Source organism: Schistocerca piceifrons, chromosome 5 (assembly GCF_021461385.2).
Source record: "Schistocerca piceifrons isolate TAMUIC-IGC-003096 chromosome 5, iqSchPice1.1, whole genome shotgun sequence".
Lineage (NCBI taxonomy): Eukaryota > Metazoa > Arthropoda > Insecta > Orthoptera > Acrididae > Schistocerca > Schistocerca piceifrons.
The window spans coordinates 694,443,245-694,464,512 of NC_060142.1; positions in this window are offsets into that span (position 1 = coordinate 694,443,245).

Sequence of the window (21,268 nt, forward strand, 5' to 3'; positions counted from 1 at the left end):
TGGCTGTCTTGTAGTGTGCACCGGCCACAGCGGCGGGCCTCGGCTGTGGTCGGCTGTCGCTACGGCTGTGGCTGCGGCCGTGGCTTGGCCCGGCGTGTCGCGGTATGTCCAGAGGCGCTCCCCTGCATGCTGATGCTGCCGCCGGGCCCCTGCTGGACGCAGGAGTCGTGTCGGCGCCCTGCCACGAGTCTCTCTAGTAGCTGCAGACACAACTTCAGATCCCTGTGCAGGGCGTCTATTGATTTAAATTTGTATTTTCTCGGCAGTTTAAGGAATGATAGGACGAACATAGAGCGAATTGTAAAATTCCGTTGAGTTCCGAGGTTTCTCGAGAATTACTCTGATGGAAGATGGGGTGGGGGTGGGGAGGGATGGTTCCTAATTCGCTGTAAAGGTCTGATTCATCATGTGCACTACTGGCCATTAAAATTGCTGCACCCAAAAGAAATGCAGATGATAAGCATGTATTCATTGGACAAATATACTATAACTGACACGTGACTACATTTTCACGCAATTTGGGTGCACAGATCTTGAGAAATCAGTACCCAGAACATCCACCTCTGGCCGTAAAAGCGGCGTTGATACGCCTGGGCATTGAGTCAAACAGAGCTTGGATGGCGTGTACAGGTACAGCTGCCCATGCAGCTTCGACACGATACCACAGTTCATAACAGTAGTGACTGGCCTATTGTGACGAGCCAGTTGTTCGGCCACCATCGACCAGACGTTTTCAATTGGTGAGATATCTGGAGAATGTGCTGGCCAGGGCAGCAGTCGAACATTTTCTGTATCCAGGAAGGCCCGTACAGGACCTGCAACATGCAGTCGTGCATTAGCCTGCTGAAATGTAGGATTTCGCAGGGATCGAACAAAGGGTAGAGCCACGGGTCGTAACACATGTGAAATGTAACGTCCACTGTTCAAAGTGCCGTCAATGCGAACAAGAGGTGACCGAGACGTGTAACCAATGGCACCCCATACCGTCACGCCGGGTGATACGCCACTATGGTGATCACGAATACACGCTTCCGATGTGCGTTCACCGCAGTGTCGCCAAACACAGTTGCGACCATCATGATGCTGTAAACAGAACCTGGGTTCATCCGAAATAATGACGTTTTGCCATTCGTGTACCCAGGTTCGTCGCTGAGTACACCATCGCAGGCGCTCCTGTCTGTAATGCAGCGTCAAGGGTAACCGCAGCTATGGTCTCCGAGCTGATAGTCCATGCTGCTGCAAACGTCGACGAACTGTTGGTGCAGATGGTTGTTGTCTTGCAAACGTCCCCATCTGTTGAATCAGGCATCGAGACGTGGTTGCGCGATCCGTTCCACCCATGCGGATAAGGTGTCTATCATCTCGACTCCTAGTCATACGAGGCCGTTGGGATCCAGCACGGCGTTCCGTATTACTCTCCTGAACCCCCCGATTCCATATTCTGCTAACAGTCATTGGATCTCGACCAACGCGATCAGCAATGTCGCGATACGATAAACCGCAATCGCGATAGGCTACAATCCGACCTTTATCAAAGTCGGAAACGTGATGTTACGCATTTCTCCTCCTTACAAGAGGCATCACAACAACGTTTCAGCAGGCAACGCCGGTCAACTGCTGTTTGTGTATGAGAAATCGGTTGGAAACTTTCCTTATGTCAGCACGTTGTAGGTGTCACTACCGGCGCCAGCCTTGTGCGAATGCTCTGAAAAGCTAATCATTTGCATATCACAGCATCGTCTTCCTGTCGGTTAAATTTCGCGTCTGTAGCACGTCATCTTCGTGGTGTAGCAATTTTAATAGCCAGTAATGTATGTTCAATAATCAACCAACCAAGGTTTGCTTTGGAATTTTCCATGCTTCGGGACGTACTGAGTGTCCCAGAAATGTTGCGACAAACTTTGAGGTGTTGTGGAAGGTGTCTTGAGCAACAAATCGAGTGTAGGAGCGAGTGTCGGGAATCGTCGTCCAGCGACGCTACAGAGTGACGAAGTTATAGTGGACGGTGACTGCCACCAGGCCTTCCGTTCCACAACAAACGTGACTTTGTACGCTGACGGACCGTAGCTGGAGCGTCTCGCAATGCTGTTTCTTATTCAGCGATCGCGACTGATTGTCACGATCGCCACTGGAGAACACGGAGCTACCGTCTGCGTAGACCGGTCATGTCGCCTACAAATATGACGATCTGTTGCCTTGGTGGAAGATGGTCTCGTACACGGGTTTCCATCTGCAGTTTGTTTTTGTCCTGTATTCCGAAAAACATTGGTGGCAGGCGTTGGCACCTGTAACTTCCACATCTACAGCGTCGTTGGATGAAGATTCCAGACAGGCGTTCCTTCACTCGATTTGTTGCTCAGGACTCCCTCTACAACCCTCGAAGTTTACTTGGACACCCTGTATATAAAGCACGCGCGTGCCATTCTTTACAAATTTAAAACCGATTGGTGTGTGTGTACGTGTGTGTGTGTGTGTGTGTGTGTGTGTGTGTTTTGTAACCCACCTCTCCTTACTGGCAAAATACAATCTGGAAAAAATATCTAGATTTTACAAAAACATATACAGTGCATTCAAGAATGGTTTGCCTTGGAAAGATAACTCACAAGTGCGATTGCACGGTTCAGTTAACAGTATAACACTGGGTGTTGTGTGCTGTCCTTAGGTTAGTTAGGTTTAAGTAGTTCTAAGTTCTAGGGGACTGATGACCATAGCTGTTAAGCCCCATAGTGCTCAAAGCCATTTGAACCAGTATAACATACATCAAGTAAAAATGAATTATCGTGGATAATGTCGTCAACGTCTTCGAATGCCGACACATTTACCATTTGGTACCGATGTATCAGGCCCTGGTGGCGACTATACATCTTCATTGTTTCAAAGCATTGTTTGACGACGAAAATACCGTATTGACGACCAGGTAAAAATGTGATAGCAAGTATGAGATCCGACTTCAAAAAGTAAGTTCGACCTTGTATAAAAGCAGTATTTAAACGAGATCATGCGGTACATATAGCATTAGATCCTTACGCTGTCAAACAATGAATGCACAATCCTGGCACGTATTTCTGCCACACAGAAAAACTCACACAACGAACTAATGTGATCAGGATTCTACAAATGACTTGTACAAATGAGTTGCAGACACGTTTTAAATAAAACTGACCTTATTATTCAACTAACAGAGAGCCGTGGAAACATACCTCCTACCATGTCTTTAGTAACAGCAGAAGTTACATACCAGAAGCAGAAATCCTCTTTTACACGCAGTATTTTCTTTCAAGAAGAATGAACACGTTGCTTGCATTGTCTATGCACTGCATTTTACATCGACTCTTTGTATTTTAATATGTTACATGTTTTATGAAATATTTTTCAGTACTTAGTAATCGCTTCAACCTAAGGATTTATCAAAAAAGTGAAAAATTAACCCACTTATTACAAGCTACCCTGTACTGTTCGTGTGTGCGTGTGCGTGTGTGTGTGTGTGTGTGTGTGTGTGTGTGTGTGTGTGTGTGTGTGTGACTTTTCAAACAAACTTTCAAACGATCCATAAATGCGAGTCCAGTATCCATTGTCTCAGTCCTGCAGTATTAAGCAACCTCGCTCTCTCGCTCGCGACAGAGAGAGAGAGAGAGAGAGAGAGAGAGAGAGAGAGAGAGAGAGAGAATTTCCTGAGTCAAACCGTTTATATGAAACAATTTTAGTGTTTTAACACGTCCACGCCGACGTGTGCCATTGTTGGTTCACGCTCGACTCCACTAATTATGCTACCAGCAACACACTACCGTATGATGTATTAATAATCAGTCAGGCGCAACGAACAGCTATGAATAATTTTTTTTTTTTTTTTTTTTTTTTGTGATCCTTCCACGATAGAGCTTCCTGAACAAATGAGATAATCACGTAATTTGTTATTCGTCTAGTGTGAAATTCTTTTAAGTGGTCTGTCGTTTTTTTAAGAGAATGGACTTACACGACTTAGAAAATAAAAGGTCAAGGTATTAAAATAATAGCCTACGGTGTTTCAAATACGACCGCCGGCCCAGGGCGACAAACAGGAAAAGCAGTGCCGCTAGATAAAGCGGAGCATCAAGACGCGCGCGCCCCACAGCGAGCAACACAGTTCTCGGCGCCGGCGTCAACTTGATAGTCATACTAGCTGAATTCATTGTAAGACGTGTGTGAAATTTATTCGTGTTACATATCACTTTTAAACATAGGGAAGTATTATTTACTGATATTTTCGGACACTCTCATCTTAATATATAAACTTGCTCTCTTTTATTCCATTCCGATAATATCGGGTATAATCTGAAGAATACGTAAGTGGTAAAATGTCCTGTGTTAACGGTAATTCGGATTTCCAGTACGTTGGACGATTGCGAATAGTGTGAGAAAAAGATAACTACGATTAAGTACATTCGTTGTAGGAATCACGTAACGGTTTTTTGCATTTTTACGCCAATAAAGGTCGTTATTTACAATTCCTAAGGCATCATTGACGCAAGGGACCTTATGTCAAAAGGCAGAAGCTGACAGAAATTTGTTGACGCAATAAGGCGTTGAGGAAGAAATTTTCACAACGAGTTATTCTGCAGAGAAGGGAAGAAGAAGAAGAAGTGACATGCAGTCTTCATTTGCAGTGTGTGCTTGCATGTCTTCGGTTTAACCCCAGACCTTTCCCGAGTTTTCCATGACTTAAGTCACTGTTGATAGGGATGGTACGCTCGCTGGACATGTGATGCTATTCGAGATATACAGGCTCTACACTAGCTGCTGTTTTCCACTCTTCTCTGTCAGATTACTACAGTGATGCCCTACAAAATCGCTGCACCTCAGAAGCATTAAGTATTCAGTCAGGCGCAGCTGAACGTGAATTTTGGATTATAAGGAAATCCATCTATACGTCAACGCGCTTTCCGTCGGAGCGGATTGTATCTTCTGATGGAACTTTCGGTCGCAGAAGCTCATTTTCTTTCTCTGTCATTGTTTACTCCACAAAAACGTGTTTACGTCTCAGAAATGTTACAGTATTACATGTTGGTCGTGACACAAGGACGAGTACCCTACGGTAATAAAATAACATGTTGACACGAAACAGTGAGAATTTCCAGATTATAACATAATCTTTGTCTAGTAGCAGATATTGAATCTAACAGGATCAAACTTACAACAAACTAGTGTGCATCACATTAACAGTGATGCAGTGGTAACTACAGTCACCGAGCCACACACTGATGCCTTGGAATAGCTAAGGACCATCCACTGAGACAAGATTAGTTAATAATAGATTTTAAACATAGCTGCACAACAGCAACGGTTCCACGTAATAAAATTATCAACAGCCGACCAGTTGCAATGGATAAAGAATTCTTTACCTAGGTTTCAACAAATTTAAATTTGTCTTCTTCAGAAGGTGGCAATTTTACATTAGTATGGACTGATGTATCATCGCCGTTTTTACAAATGTCGGCATAGATCCATTTGTCAAATTAAAATATAGCCCTAGAAATAGGAATGTACTAATTTATATTTACGTGACAAACCCTATTTCTGCAGTCGGTTGTGAGCTCTGCAACATCCATGTACTAATTTATATTTACGTGACAAACCCTATTTCTAGGGCCATATTTTAATTTGACAAATGGATATATGCCGACATTTGTAAAAACGGCGATGATACATCAGTCCATACTAATGTAAAATTGCCACCTTCTGAAGAAGACAAATTTAAATTTGTTGAAACCTAGGTAAAGAATTCTTTATCCATTGCAACTGGTCGGCTGTTAATAATTTTATTAATAATAGATTGTTTTGATTCAGCATTATACAAATTTATCAAATGTTGTATCTCCTTGGTAGATATTGAATGGCATAGCTTTCCATATATGTACAAGTCAGTACAAACTAACTTTATTAATTAATGTGGTGTGGATGGACACATCCGTGGTTTACACAGTCAAAAGCAAACGGATAAAAGTAAACTGAAAAGAGATGACATATGAATTTTGAAGTTCAAACTTCCTAGCAATATCGTAACTGGTCGTTGCTTCCTCGACTAAAAACGCCGGGCTGGAAGGAATGTTTACGACATTTTAAAGCTATTCGCACAAGGAACAAACAAAATGAAGTCTGACAATACATGAAAGGAATAAACACAATCAACTTTGATAACACATTACACAGTCTGTTGTGAAGTAATCAGTGATCAGTATATGTCAAAAAGTCTCAATTTTCTATATTGATCACATATGCACAATCTTGATTACCAGTTTCATCTTCAGCTCACGATATTCAAACTTTAAATACAAGAATAAGTCGCGGCTATTCCTCTTGTCTTGCTACGTCAGTTGCACGCTTCTCATGACTCGTTGATACACCGCATTACGCCATTTTCGAAACAGTACACAATTCTTGGCCCTGTATCAAAAGAGTCGAAGTCGGTTTCATCTACCAGGAAGGATAGCCAGTGTTTTATGAAATGCGATACGAATTCTTCATATCGGTTACCTTGCAGACTAACGAGTAATACTCCTGTGTTATGGACCAAATGGATGAAATGACGAGTGAACAAAAGTTTGGATGACAAAAATTTAAGCAAAGTGTTATCAGGAGTACGAAAGGTGCTGTGATGGTAGAAAAGTTGAGAATTTTAAGTACGAATCATTGGTACATACACTCGTTTGAGCACATTTGGCACCGACCGACATCTCACATCCAAAGGACGTTGTAAGTGGATAATATTGTAGAGTTGTAAATTTACTATGAATAGTATAGATGTATTGCAGATATTCCATGATCTTACTTAAGGGGCTCAATCTACGCACTGGAAAAACCTGTAAACATGTAATGAATTAAATGAGGGCAATATAGATAATGACATCTATAAGGGGCGTTCGAAAACAAACAAGGCGGAGTCTGGAATGCGCAAACCGGTGACAGGCGGGAAATATCGTGGCGTGTGTAACGAGGTGTGGTTCCGACCAGAGCCTGGCAATTCACAGCCCCTCGCTAGAGAGCATGCGTGCACGTCACGTGACTATGCAGAGTTAGCAGCAGTATGCATCAATCGTCCAGCGCTGCCAGTCGGATTGCAAAGAGTGACATGGAGGCGTCAACAGAAAGAGCAAAGAGGTGTTGTTCGTTTTCTGACAGCGGAAGGAGTCGGAGGAATGGACATCCATCGACGAATATCACAAGTGTACGGCGAACACTGCATGTCCCTCGCAAGAATCAAGGGGTGGCACAAGCGCTTCAGGGAAGGACGGGTGTGGTTAGCTGATGATGCGCGGTCTGGAGCACCACACTGCATTATCGATCCAGCTGATGGATTCACTCATTACTCAGGAACGCCGACTGACAGTGAAAGCCATAGCCGCAGTGGGCGCATTGAGCATCGGAAGTGTTCACACCATCATGAAGGATGGAGTGCACTTGCGCAAAGTGTGTGTCCAATGGATGCCCCAGAGTCTTAAATCACACCTGGAAGCACGTCGAATGGCCCACTGACTTGCTCATCTGCAGCGCTGCGGTTCAAATGGTTCATATGGCTCTGAGCACTATGGGACTCAACTTCCGAGGTCATCAGTCCCCTACTTAAACCTAACTAACCTAAGGACATCACACACATCCATGCCCGAAGTAGGATTCGAACCTGCGAGCAGCGCTGTGTTAGGGAAGGGAATGCGTTCCTGGCACGGGTGGTGGCTGGAGACAAGTCATGGTCTCATCACTTCGAACCAGAATCAAAACGACGAAGTCTCCAGTGGAAGCATCCAAGGTCACCACCACCAAAAAAATCCAAGGCCATCCGCATGAGTGCAGGAAAGGTTATGCTGACGTTCTTCTTTGACCAAGATGGGCCCCTTCTGATTCACTTCCCGCAGCACGGGACAACAGTGGATGCCCAACGCTACTCGCAAACCTTGACCACCCTTCGCCTAGCGATCAAAGTAAAAGGCAATCTCACCCGTAGGGTCATTATGCTACACGACAATGCAAAGCCTCGTACGGTCAACACAGTCGCGGCACTCCTGCCTCGGGCATCGATGTGTGTGATATCCTTAGGTTAGTTAGGTTTAAGTAGTTGTAAGCTCTCAGATGTTAAGTCCCATGGTGTTTTTGTTTTTATCAATTTTTCTCTGGCATATAAATTTCTCCAAGCGCGCACACACGGCCAAATGCGCCCCTGCCAACCCTACGCTCGGATTTCTCCAAGGCCGGGTGCACTCCAGGCGCTCGCCACGGCCCCGTAGCAACCGCCAGCCACGTGCTCTGTGGCGGGAAACTGCCGCTCTAATCTCACCCCACAACTTTTACGCTGACAGGAGTCGTGATACAGTACCACAGTACACCCTCAGGAGTGACTAACCAAAATGTATACAATGGGCTCTGTCTCCTGTAGCGGCAAGCTACAGTACTGGAACACCAGTACTTGGAAATAAACACAAAATTAATTGTGTAACTTTATTTTTTCGAGATGATAGTTAAAACTTCAAGGTTACATTTCGTACTTTGAAAGCAGGAAAACTTCACCTAACGTTTGTAGTTTAGAAATATTGCTGGTGATTTGAGATAGAAGCTGTAACGTAGACGGAGGTATAGCGAGGCGCAGACATCCTGCACTGTAGTGATTCGGCGAGTGTGTTACTTCTCACAGTCGGCTTACTGGCCAGTTGTGAGAGCTCCGGACCTGTGACGCTAATGGCCAGCCTCCGCAAACGCAGACCCCGTGACGTCAGCAGGCCGACTGCTGGTCCGCATGGGAGCGGAGTGCCGCCCGTGCTGGCAGTAGCGCCGCCGACCAGTGGCTGGGGGGATCCGCTGCGTCTCCAGTGGGCCGGAAGCTTGCCCCGCGCCCCCGGATTAGCCCCGCCTGCGGGCTGCGGCCTAGCTCGGCTCCGCCGGCCTAATTACTTCATCGGACGCAGATTACCGCTGCAGCCAACACTGCCCCGTCCCGGAGCGGCCGCCGTTTCCGCCGATGCGTATCGGCCGCTTCCGCTCGGCCCTGGGCTGTACTTCGCGCCCCGGTATACCCCACAGGCGCTCGGAATGTTTCACTTTCTTCTTTTTCTGCCAGTGACCGATGGTCTCATTGTTTCTACTCCTGTAGCACAAAACCAAATTTCGTCTCCCGTGGGAACGAGAAGCCTGGGCAGTATATGTACGAGGCCTATTCGGAAAGTAAGATCCGATCGGTCGCAAAATGGAAACCACTGTGCAAATCGAAGATGTTTTGTTTGCAACAGTTAGCTACACCTTCCAGATACTCCTCTACATAGTCGCTGCTCCGATTTAGACATTCGTCTTGCTATCTTGTCTAAAACTGACATGGTGAGACCGTGGCTGTGTACAATTAATGTAGGTGAATTCTTACAGAGAAGAAAACAGCAACCAGCCACTATCAACATTGCTATTTATTTAGGTAAATAGCGCCGTTACCGGTTTCGAAATGGCAAGTTCATCATCAGACGGCTGTTTACATGATTTTCACGATACACTTTACATTATCGTCCGTTTTCGATTTTTGTTATTCCACTGTGGCGAAGTGTTTTTGGTGTGTTGTTGCCCTACGTTAGAAAACAGTGTTACAATCGTCCTATGTGAAAATAACGAACCACCAAACGATGAAATACAGCGTAGATAAATATGTGAAGTTCAGTGGCGAAGACTTGAGATGTCACAGGAGGTGAAAACTCGAATTTCCATAGCGAAGGAGGCATTCAACAGAAAGAGGAGACTCTTATGTGGAAAATTAGCCGGCCGCGGTGGTCTAGCGGTTCTAGGCGCTCAGTCCGGAGCCGCGCGACTGCTACGGTCGCAGGTTCGAATCCTGCCTCGGGCATGGATGTGTGTGATGTCCTTGGGTTAGTTAGGTTTAAGTAGTTCTAAGTTCTAGGGGACTGATGACCATAGATGTTAAGTCCCATAGTGCTCAGAGCCATTTGGAAAATTAGATAAAGGACTAAGGAAAAGGCTTGGCAAATGTTTTGTCTGGAGTGTGGCACTATATGGGGCAGAAACATGGACACTGAGACGAGAGGATGAAAAGAGGTTAGAAGCATTGAGATGTGGATGTGGAGGAAAATGGAGAGAATAAGCTGGATGGAAAGAGTGAGTAATGAAAGATGATTGGAAAGGGTTGGTGAGAGAAGATGTCTGCTGAAGGTTGGAAGAGAAGAGAAAAGAACTGGTTAGGACATTCATTGAGAAGGGAGTGCTTGCTTGTAGATGCTTTGGAAGAATTGGTTTGTGGGAGAAGACTGAGAGGAAGAAGGAGATACAAGGTGGTAGTCGACATAAAGGGAAGAGGAAATTGTGCAGACCTGAAGAGGATGGCAGAAGACCGGACAGCCTGGAGAACTACCATCTGAAAACCTGCCTTTAGGCAGAACACTGATGATGAATGAAGTGGTTATGGTACTTCCGTCGAAAATTCCGCGTGATTTTGTTGTGAAGTTGCAGCATTGTATTTTCCGAATATTCCTAAATATATCCAGCACTTGTGTAATTTGTACATCACCAGGTAAGTACCATAACCACTTAACGTCACATATTTATTTACGCTGTATTTAATCGTTTGGAGGTTCGTTATTTTCACATAGGACGATTCTAACACTGTTTTCTGCCGTAAAGCAACAACACACCAAAAATACTTCGCCACAGTGGAACAACAAAAATCGAAAACGGACGATAATGTAAAGTTTATCTTGAAAATCATGTGAACAGTCGTCTGATGATGAACTTGGCAGTTCGAAACCGGTAACGGCGCTATTTATCTAAATAAATAGCAATATTAATAGTGACTGGCTGCTGTTTTCTTCTTTGTAAGAATTAGCCTACATTATTCGTCTTAGCGTTGCACCAACTTTCCAATACCCTCGTCATAGAAGGCAACCGCCAGTGCTTCCTGCCAATTCTCTACGCTGGTTTACAGCTCGTTATCTGTGCCAGAATGTTGTCTTCATAGCTGGCGGTTCATGTGAGCAGAGATGAAACTCAGGGAGAGTCAATTACGGGCTCTATTGTGGATGGTTAAACTGCATGAGCGTCTTCATTGCCCCTTCAGACTGCGGCCAAGAATTGTCGTGCAGAAGGAAACGTATCGCAGTTATGTTATGTGGGCTGCATGACATGTCGCACCAGGCCCTCGTACTTGGCGGGAGACACTGTTGTTCTAACCATCTTTACGTGCTCACTGTGCGGTTAGAACTGGGAAGAGCGACGTGATGCGATCGACGCGCATACTAGAGACACTGCCCATCCTGTCTGTGCAATCTTACAGAACCCATCAAATATGGAGCCAAGATTGGGAGACTGCATACAACACTGCATTCATAAAATAACACACGAAGAACGTTGAAACATACGCAAGAGGAAATTAACCACAACCAACCGATTCAATTTTCACCCAAAGAAGTTGCGGTCGTAGCGCAACCCTGTCCATCATGAAATTACCACACACTGGTAAACTAAATTCATACTAATTGTCTGTGAAATCTTCTCGAAAAGAATAGCTGAGGGCTACTTTGATGCTTACACCACATGCTTCACGTGGTCAACTTGGTTTACACAAAGAGTGTAACTCCACAATAATTTTGATAATTAAAATAAATTACATAGAAACGCAATTTACAAAAGAAAAACCTGAATCTGGTTACTATCGCCTTACTATTAACCTGATGGGTCAAACAATTGTATAAGCACGTGGTACTGGTCTCACAAAGTACACCCCACGTGGGTTGAACATAAAGAAAAGTTGCTATCTTGAAAAATACTGTCAACATGAGACATTATAATCTCACGCACATTCACATTTAAGATTGATGATGTCAGTTACAGTTACATATCATCAACACGTGGTTCCATTTTGCTCACAAAGTAGTGACAAAGCAACTACTGGAGGATATTCTGAACTTCACACTCAAATTACACTGCATTGCAATTTAATATAACATAAGATATTTTAGATCTAAACCTGAAACAAAGATGATTAAATTTTCACTTAGGCTGAACTTAATAAATCCATTGTCCTACGGACTTGGCAGAGACGCACTTAGCCGGAGATCTTACCACTTCAGACGCTCGCTGCGGACAGACTGGCGTGGGCCCCCACCGAGGGTGCCTCACAGATACAAACGGAAGTGACCAGAGAGGCAGCTTCCTATACCAACATGACAAGAGACGGACAGGACCATAGCAAGAACAGAAACCTCTTTGCTTTTAGAAAGCGTAGCTACCTGTTCCAACGTTGGTCCTACTGTTCTCTAGCAGACAGGCTTGTCTGCTACCATCAAGCATGCAACTAGAAATACATTTGCTCATTCATCCTTTCACACAGAGGGAAGGGGGATGACAGTATCTTATCATATACACTATATAAAAGAAAGCGGATGCAGGTTCCATATGAGACTGTGTGACATTAATTACATATAAACTGTGTTTTAAAGTGCAGTAGTGCGACAGATCGTTCTTGTTTATGTGTAAACGTAACATGTTCCACTACTCAGTCTCCTCCCAGATAGTCAGCAACACCACAGTAAATTTAGAAGTGGAATGCATGCCGTAAATGATAACAGATTTAAGAAATTAACATGAAAGGAATCCAACAGAGACCTTTCAACGTTATACGAGAGTTTACTACATATTATCCTTACATCATCAACGTTACGCACGAAAAAATTCAAAGTTTCCTGTCGGATTAACCGAGAGGAACGAAAAGAATAAAAAAAAAGAAAGTACGCAGAAAATTATTACAGCTAATGAGGTGGGAGCAAACACGCGTTTTTGCTCAGAAAATTTACAACGTCACGTTGCGCATGTAATTGGCCATAAAGATTTCGTCCGGGGCTCTAACGTAGCTTTGTAAGAGAGATGGCCTTATTATTAGCAGCGATGCTAGGCTACAGAAGCGTCATAAGAGGATCTTAGTTTTCTGGAGGCATCTCTTATACGCACCACTTTCCCAAAAGTGAATATATCCGGCTAATGAGAGCTTTCCGAAAGCATTGGCAGATCTCGTTCCTCATGCGGGAGGATTAGCGAAAAGTATTTTAATAAGGCAAGGAAAATATTTTCAACTTTGCAGAATGAAAGGCCTGACACGAATATTATTTTTAACTGAAGTGGATGAAGATATTACGTTACTCATCTCGCTATTGTGCTCCCATAAAGTTAAAACGTTGCTTTACTCGTACTTTCAAGAAAATTATAAATTTTCTGTATACGGCACTATAGACTAAGCGCATGATTATTCCCATCTTCCCCCTTTCCAACCTGTTCAAAGTACACTCTCGTGACAGCGCATAATGAAGCACGTGTTTAGTAGAAGCAGCTCATATATTTCTGCAAGACAATCTAAACCATAAATTTCAATTACAGCTTTGCCGGTGTTCACAGAGAGCGCAGGTGTTTCCGAGTATTCTGGCATGCACGCTGGCTCAGGTATTTTGCATTGTTAAGCGGTGTTCAGAATACTGTACAGTAATTTATTTGTATCGACACAATCCCTGCTTTTGGTATGCTGTAAGTTCCTCCCGTCAAATACGTTGACTAGGAATTTACTTGTTTTACACGTTGTCCTCTACGATAGCTGATCGGGAACACGGACATACGTCTACAGAACTTGAAAATTTCCATTCCTTTGGAGAACAGAAAACGAAAACTGGAATTAGAGGATTGAAGGTACTCTGAAATTGAAGGGAGAAATTGGAGAGAGTGCCACGGATATGATACACGAATTGGGATGGCAGTCATTAAAACAAAGGCGTTTTTCGCTGCGGCAGGGCCTTGTCATGAAATTTCAATCGCCAGCGCTCTACTCAGAATGTGAAAATATTTTGTTGTTACTCTCCTGCATAGGGAGAAATTGTCATTATAATAAATCAGAGATCGCACGGAAAGATTTAGTGCGTTTTTCCCGCGCGTTGTTCAAATGGTTCAAATGGCTCTGAGCACTATGGGACTTAACTTCTCAGAGACCTGAGGCCATCAGTCCCCTAGAACTTAGAACTACTTAAACCTAACTAACCTAAGGACATCACACACATCCATGTCTGAGGCAGTATTCGAACCTGCGACCGTAGCGGTCGCGCGGTTCCAGATTGTTGCGCCTAGAACCGCTCGGCCACTTCGGCCGGCTCCGTGCGTTGTTCGGTAGTGGAAGGGTAGAGAAGTAGCTTAAAGGTGGTTCGATGAACACTTTGCCAGGCGATTAATTCTGAATTGCAGAGTAATCATGTAACTGTAGATGTAGACGTTGAAACACACTATTCATCGGCATAAATGTATGGTGCAAATGGGACAAAACTGCGGAACTTCTAGCGACGCTTTTTTTCTGAAAGCTGTGCCGACGAAATAAGGCACAACACTATTGCCTACTGGAGCAAACCTTTCACAGCTGAAGAAGCCTTCTTTCAAGGAACTGGTTAGGTCTGAAGGCTGATTTGAGTGTATGTATGTCCTCTTAACATGTTACAGTGTCACATACGTAATTAAATTTGCACCCCACAAACCAGTGTAAGGTTATTATTAGAAGAGATGCAGTCTGCACTTTGTGCAAGTGCGTCAAGATCGCCGGCGCACACGCTTCTTCTGCACTTATGGCGATGGACGCGAGAGCCAGATGTTCCTTCGGATATCTTCGTTGTCTGCGTTACTTGCCAGTAATTGCGAGGGAGTGCGGTCACCTCGCTCCTCACAAGGGAAACAGCCCATCTTTCCTGCCTCAGATTTAGTGCTCAGATGGCCTTTGGGTAGCCCGCCAGAAACAGAACACAGATCAAGCACGAACACAGGAAGAAGGTGTACTGAACTACGAAAAAACACAAAATAGAAACAGCGAACGGTACAAGAGGTGCAATAAAGGGCAGCGTGTAAAAGCAACGGCGTCGTGGGTAAGTTCTCGTGTTGTTGGACTGCCAAGCGGTCGAGCTGTGTTCAAAACTCGCTCGTGCCATTTATTATCATTTTTTTTCGCACAACTGCCCCCTCAGTCGTAGAAATGTTTGTTCTCGCTTTGCAGTCTTGGCAGTTGTCATACTATACATTGGTTATACAGTATGGGTCATGTGGTATGAATACGTTACCGTCGCAAATAGTGAGAGCATGTATTATATACTTAGTATGTTTTAGAAGAGTTAATATTATTCTGAAGACTACGCTCATAGTAGCATCGAAACCTGGTCAATTTTGACTTAATATTTGTGACCGAGGGTTTATTTGTTCTAATATAAATATAAATTTACCCAGCATCAAGGCTTTCGCTAGAAAATCTACTAATACGACGGACAGGGGTTTAATACTCTTTCTACAACAAATAATGTGGCCAGATGTACAAGGAAAAAACTGAAGCCCCTCTTTTGGTTGACTCCTGGCAGGCAACAGAGATGACGAACTATAAAAATCTACAGTTTCCGAAGGCTTTGAATGCATCAAGAAGCTGATTCCAGTAAAGTGACACAATTATGGTATGTACTGACAAAGACATTAACATATGCACCGAGACCACTCATTACGCCTTCAGTCGTTTGTGTATTTCTAGTTCTCGGCGGCACCATTCTCATATTTAATCAGGTTTGCATTTTTTTCAATGCGGCTACAGCAAAGTCTTTCCTTGTGTATTTCAAACACTCGTGGAGTAATGCTTCGAAGAAGAATTAACGGAAGAGTGTTTCGTTTCCATGAGAATTGTGACCAACCTATTTTCATCAAATGTGCACACTGGGAGAATCGTCTATGCATTGACCATGCTGTTATTGCTGACTTGCTTTTATTTTTTTTTTGCCTCAGATAGTGCAGTAAAGTATATAAACTCTGTTGTAGAGTGTGTCATGTCATATTATTGACTGTTATTTTGCCTCAAATAATCCACTTGTCTAATAAATCATTCATACTTGTACTATTCTCATCTCAACTTTGACGATTGATATCACCTGTTCTAATAGGCCATAGAAGCCACAACTTTTATTGTTGCTCTATTAACTGTGCTATGTGTGAATATAATTTGAGCGCAACATATCGTGACCTTGTAGTCTTCCCCCTCCTTTCTTAGCCGGCGTCGACCGGTGTGGCCGAGCGGTTCTAGGCGCTTTAGTCTGGAACCGCGCGAACGCTACGGTTGCAGGTTCGAATCCTGCCTCGGTCATGGATGTGTGTGATGTCTTTAGGTTAGTTAGGTTTAAGTTGCTCTAAGTTCTAGGGGACTGATGACGACAGGTGTTAAGTTCCATAGTGCTCAGAGCCATTTGAACCAGAGCCTCCTTCCTTCTTCCATCAATTGTCCACATTTAACAATACCCAGTCCAAGTAATTAATAAGCAAAGATTTGAGAGGAGCGAAAATTAAAATAAACTTTCAGGTTTACTTAGCTTGTCATGTTAAGATGGCTGTAATGCTTGTTTGTCTAGTGGTGTGATTCTTGAAGCTAACGATCTAACATCAGGTCCTCACGGTTGGTTTGAACTAAATAAATTGGAAGATTGTTGTTCCAGAATTTTTTACGTAAACATATTTTCCACTGATTTTCATAGATTTTACTATATCATACAGTATTTTGACTTTTCACATCGACAAAGCCGAAATTACAGTGTTGACACCTATTATACAAAAATACGTCCGATCACATCAGAGGAAAGCTTACGACTCCCTAACTCTGCGAAATAACAGTATTTCAAAGGGTTTATAATTTTTCTTAACAAATGAATTCCTGCTACTTTTCGTTAAATTATTAATTTCGATTATTTTCTCATGAATTAATCCAGAAATAAAACCAGTAAACAGTGTAAGATTGCGTAATTAATAACAGAAATATGAAGTGTGCCAATAATCCGTAATTTCAAATTTTTCTAAAAAAAGATAATTTTAACTGTACGTTGAGAACTAGTACTTAGCGATTATAACGTCGAAACTAAAATATTTTATAAAGTAATTCCTTTTCATAAGTTTTAGCTTGAAGTATAACATACTGTGTGTAAAATTATATGGAAGTTTTCGGAAAAGCAACAGAGATTTTTTTTTGCTATCGTTTCGGCCTGCTATGGACCACGAAGATTTTTATCTCTTCCCTGATTGTGTTTTCCTCTTTTGCCAGCAGTTTGGCTGATTGTGCTTCTTTTCTCTGTTTTGACCATTTGCAGGCAGGACGTGGAACTGGCGTAGTAAGCGAAATAAGGTTTTTAGTAATTTTGAATTTTTCTCTGAAAGCTTCTCGATCCTGAATGTCGTATGTCATCAGATGAAATTTCAGCTTCCTGTAAATCCTTTTTAACTTGGCTTGCCCATTTTGAATACGATTTTGTTTTTGAAATTGATGAATGTATGCGATGAGTAAGTCTTTGCGAGTTAATTCTTTCCATATGACCAAAAAACGTCATTCTCCGCTTCCTCATGCTGGTAACAATGTCTTCTGTATGTTCGTATAATTCACAGTTGTGTCTTCGGCGGAATTCTCCGTTTTCTTTGATAAAGCCAAGGATTTTCCTCAAAATTTTCCTGTCTTTTATTTGACGTTTTCGTAGTGGTCCTTTCTTCGTCATGTTTAAACATTCTGATGCATACAAAGGTGATGGTCTAATTACGGTGTTATAATGACGAAGTTTTAGGTTTAAAGAGAGGCTTTTGCTTTTGTATAAGCTGAAACGTCCCCTTAAAAAAATTAATGAATTACTGTGCTGATAAACCACTTACGTTATTTGATTTTCAAACATCTGAACAGAACTGAACTTACTCAGACATTTCGCTCTTTACCTATTCTGATCAACACTAAACTGACACACAATATTTTTAGCGCAACGCAATCTCACTTTCAATAATCCCTACAAACGAATGGCCCTGACTAACATTAACCTATACCTTTCACAAATCACTTACCTCACAAAAATCTTCGTTACTCGAACTACTGCAGTACAGCGAGCGCCACTACTGACAGCTAAATAAAAGATTCAAACAACTGAAGGCACTAACTACTGATAGGCATAGTTAGCAAATGAAAGATTTTGATAGAGAACGAACAATGTATTTACCTTAATAGTGTTCAAAAGTCATATTATATATATATATATATATATATATATATATATATATATATATATATATATATATATATATCAATATCATTTCATGACATCCAGTCTTACAGGTTTACTCTCTCTGATGGACACACGTCCAGATCATCCGCTCTCAAAACTCCGCCACATCCACCACTGCTGGCGGCTCACCTCAACTGCGCAGCGCTACGCCCTGTTAACAGCCAACTGCCCAACAATGTTCCAACAATGCAACCCAGCCACAGACTGCACACAGCACAGCCTGTGATTTTCATACAGAGCGCTACGTGGCGTTACCAATATGAAAACCTAAACAGCCGACTTACAAAGTCTTTGCACAGCAAACTGAGATAATATTAACTTGTCCAAAATTCGAAAAATAATGCTGGTGTCGACAACTACTGTAGACAAAAATTGATGCTAGAAGAGGATGTCCCATTAGAACATGCTCTAGTGAGCCAGGGGCGGGTTCCTCGCGTGGCCTCAGGGTCTCTGGGAGCTGGGATCTGGAGCCGGCCAGGGCCACGCTCCGTCCGCACCCACGCCCCCACCCATCGCAGAGCCGCCAACTGCGGCCGAGATCCGCCCCCCTGAGCCCCGGGGCTGGCGCGGAATCCCCGCTATCTGGCGGAACTGCCCGCCTAGGCAATAAAGGGCCTCGCCGGCCGACCTCCATCACGTCTGTGTACCTGCGCTCGCCAGCGCACAGCCCAAAGTGCGTTCCGTGCCACCACACAGCCAGTCTCGGCGTTAACTGTTTGCTGTAGTTGCCTTCAATCTCTTATGTACATTGCAGTGATATGCCAAAATGAAAAACGTCATTAACTGATATATCTTTTTTCTTGAAAATTTACACACTCCAATCATCTGATGCTAAATATTGTAAGTCTCCAATTTTTTACGATTTCATTCCAGCAAACTGACTTCCGGGCCCCATTCCCATCTTCGTTGGCTTACGCTGACGCTGCTACGTATTAAGACTACAGGACAAAAATACACTACTCGCCATTAAAATTTGCTACACCAACAAGAAATGCAGATGATAAACGGGTATTCATTGGACAGATACACTCGTATTACACTAGAACTGACATGTGATTGGATTTTCACGCAATATGGGTGCATAGATTCTGAGAAATCAGTACCCAGAACAAATACCTCTGCCCGTACTAACGGCTTTGATACACCTGGGCATTTGGTCAAACAGAGCTTGGATGGCGTGTAAAGGTACAGCTGCCCATGTAGCTTCAACACGATACCACAGTTCATGAAGAGTAGTGACGGCGTATTGTGATAAGCCAGTTACTCGGCCACCATTGACCAGACGTTTTCAGTTGGTGAGAGATCTGGAGAATGTGCTGGCCAGGGCAGCAGTCTAACATTTTCTGTATCCAGAAAGGCCCGTACATAACCTGCAACATCCGGTCAATGTAGGGTTTCGCAGGGATCGAATGAAGTGTAGAGCCACTGGTCGTAACACGTCAGAAATGTAACGTCCACTGTTCAAAGTGCCGTCAATGCGAACAAGAGGTGACCGAGACGTGTAACCAATGGCACCCCATACCATCACACCGGGTGATACGCCAGTATGGCGATGACGAATACACGCTTCCAATGTGCGTTCACCGCGATGTCGCCAGACACGGATGCGACCATCATGATGCAGTATACAGAGCCTGGATTCATCCGAAAAAACGACGTTTTGCCGTTCGTTCACCCAGGTTCGTCGTTGAGTACACCATCGCAGGCGCTCCTGTCTGTGATGCAGCGTCGAGGGTAACCGCAGCCATGGTCTCCGAGCTGATAGTCCATGCTGCTGCAAATGTCGTCGAACTGATCGTGCAGATGGTTGTTGTCTTGCAAACGTCCCCATCTGTTGACTCAGGGATCGAGACGTGGCTGCACGATCCATTACAGCCATTTGGATAAGATGCCTGTCATCTCGACTGCTAGTGATACGAGGTCGTTGGGATCGAGCACGGCGTTCCGTATTACCCTCCTGAACCGACTGATTCCATATTTTGCTAACAGTCATTGGATCTCGAGCAACGCGAGCAGCAGTGTCGCGATACGATAAACTGCAATAGCGATAAGCCACAATCCGACCTTTATCAAAGTCGCGGAAACGTGATGGTACGCATTTCTCCTCCTTACACGAGGCATCACAACAACGTTTCACCAGGCAACGGCGGTCAACTGCTGTTTGTGTATGAGAACTCCGTTGAAAACTTTCCTCATGTCAGCACGTTGTAGGTGTCGCCACCGGCGGCAACCTTGTGTGAATGTTCTGAAAAGCTAATCATTTGCATATCACAACATATTCTTCCTGTCGGTTAAATTTCGCGTCTCTAGGCACGTCATATTCATGGTGTAGCAATTTTAGTGGCCAGTAGTGTAGTAGTCACCCTCTTAAAGGAGATCGATTTGGTGCGAAGTGGATGGTTTAGGACTGGTACCAGGAGCGTCATGTGACCTTCCATTTCTGACGCAGATCAGAGCAGTAAATTGGTGTGTACGTTCCTGTTGTTTGCATAGAATCAGTAGGATGGGTGGGCGTGGAGATGTGACTTTACATCTTGAGGGACTATCGTGTTGGGATGTGTCCGTGAGCACATCATGAGTCAAGTTGCTCGGTTTATTGGTATAAGGACATTTTTGTTCAGGTTGTCTGCAAGGAATGGTGGACCATTCACCGTCATGTAACACGGTGTAATAACAATGCCTTTAAACGAATCCTAAACGACAGGAATCGGGCGCGAGTGCCATGACGTGATTATCAGGCTTAGAGGCTTAACTCAAAAGTTCGAATTTTGACTTCTTGGGCTTGTTTTATCTTGAAACAATAGGTGTGTACGAAATTTTGAGGAAAAATGTAAGAATTGTAGGGGACATCAACTTCGGAAACAGAACTCCACTGAAAATGAAATAAGTAGCACAGAGTTTTTTGCGTTCTTTTTTTGTTCACTAGTTGTACAGCTACAGGCACTACGGTGAAAACTGTCTTACACCTACGGTTTGTGTTGTTCCATATAATGCATCTGGCTATTCAGACTGCAAAATTAAAATGAGCTATATCGTTCTGTTAACCAATTTAGTTTCTTGATTTTGTGTTATATATTTATACCTAGTTTGCATATCTCGCACATAAAAATTTGTTGATAGTATCTCTTACAAAATGTTACAACATTGCTGTAAACCAGCGTCACTTGTTGTGGGACACA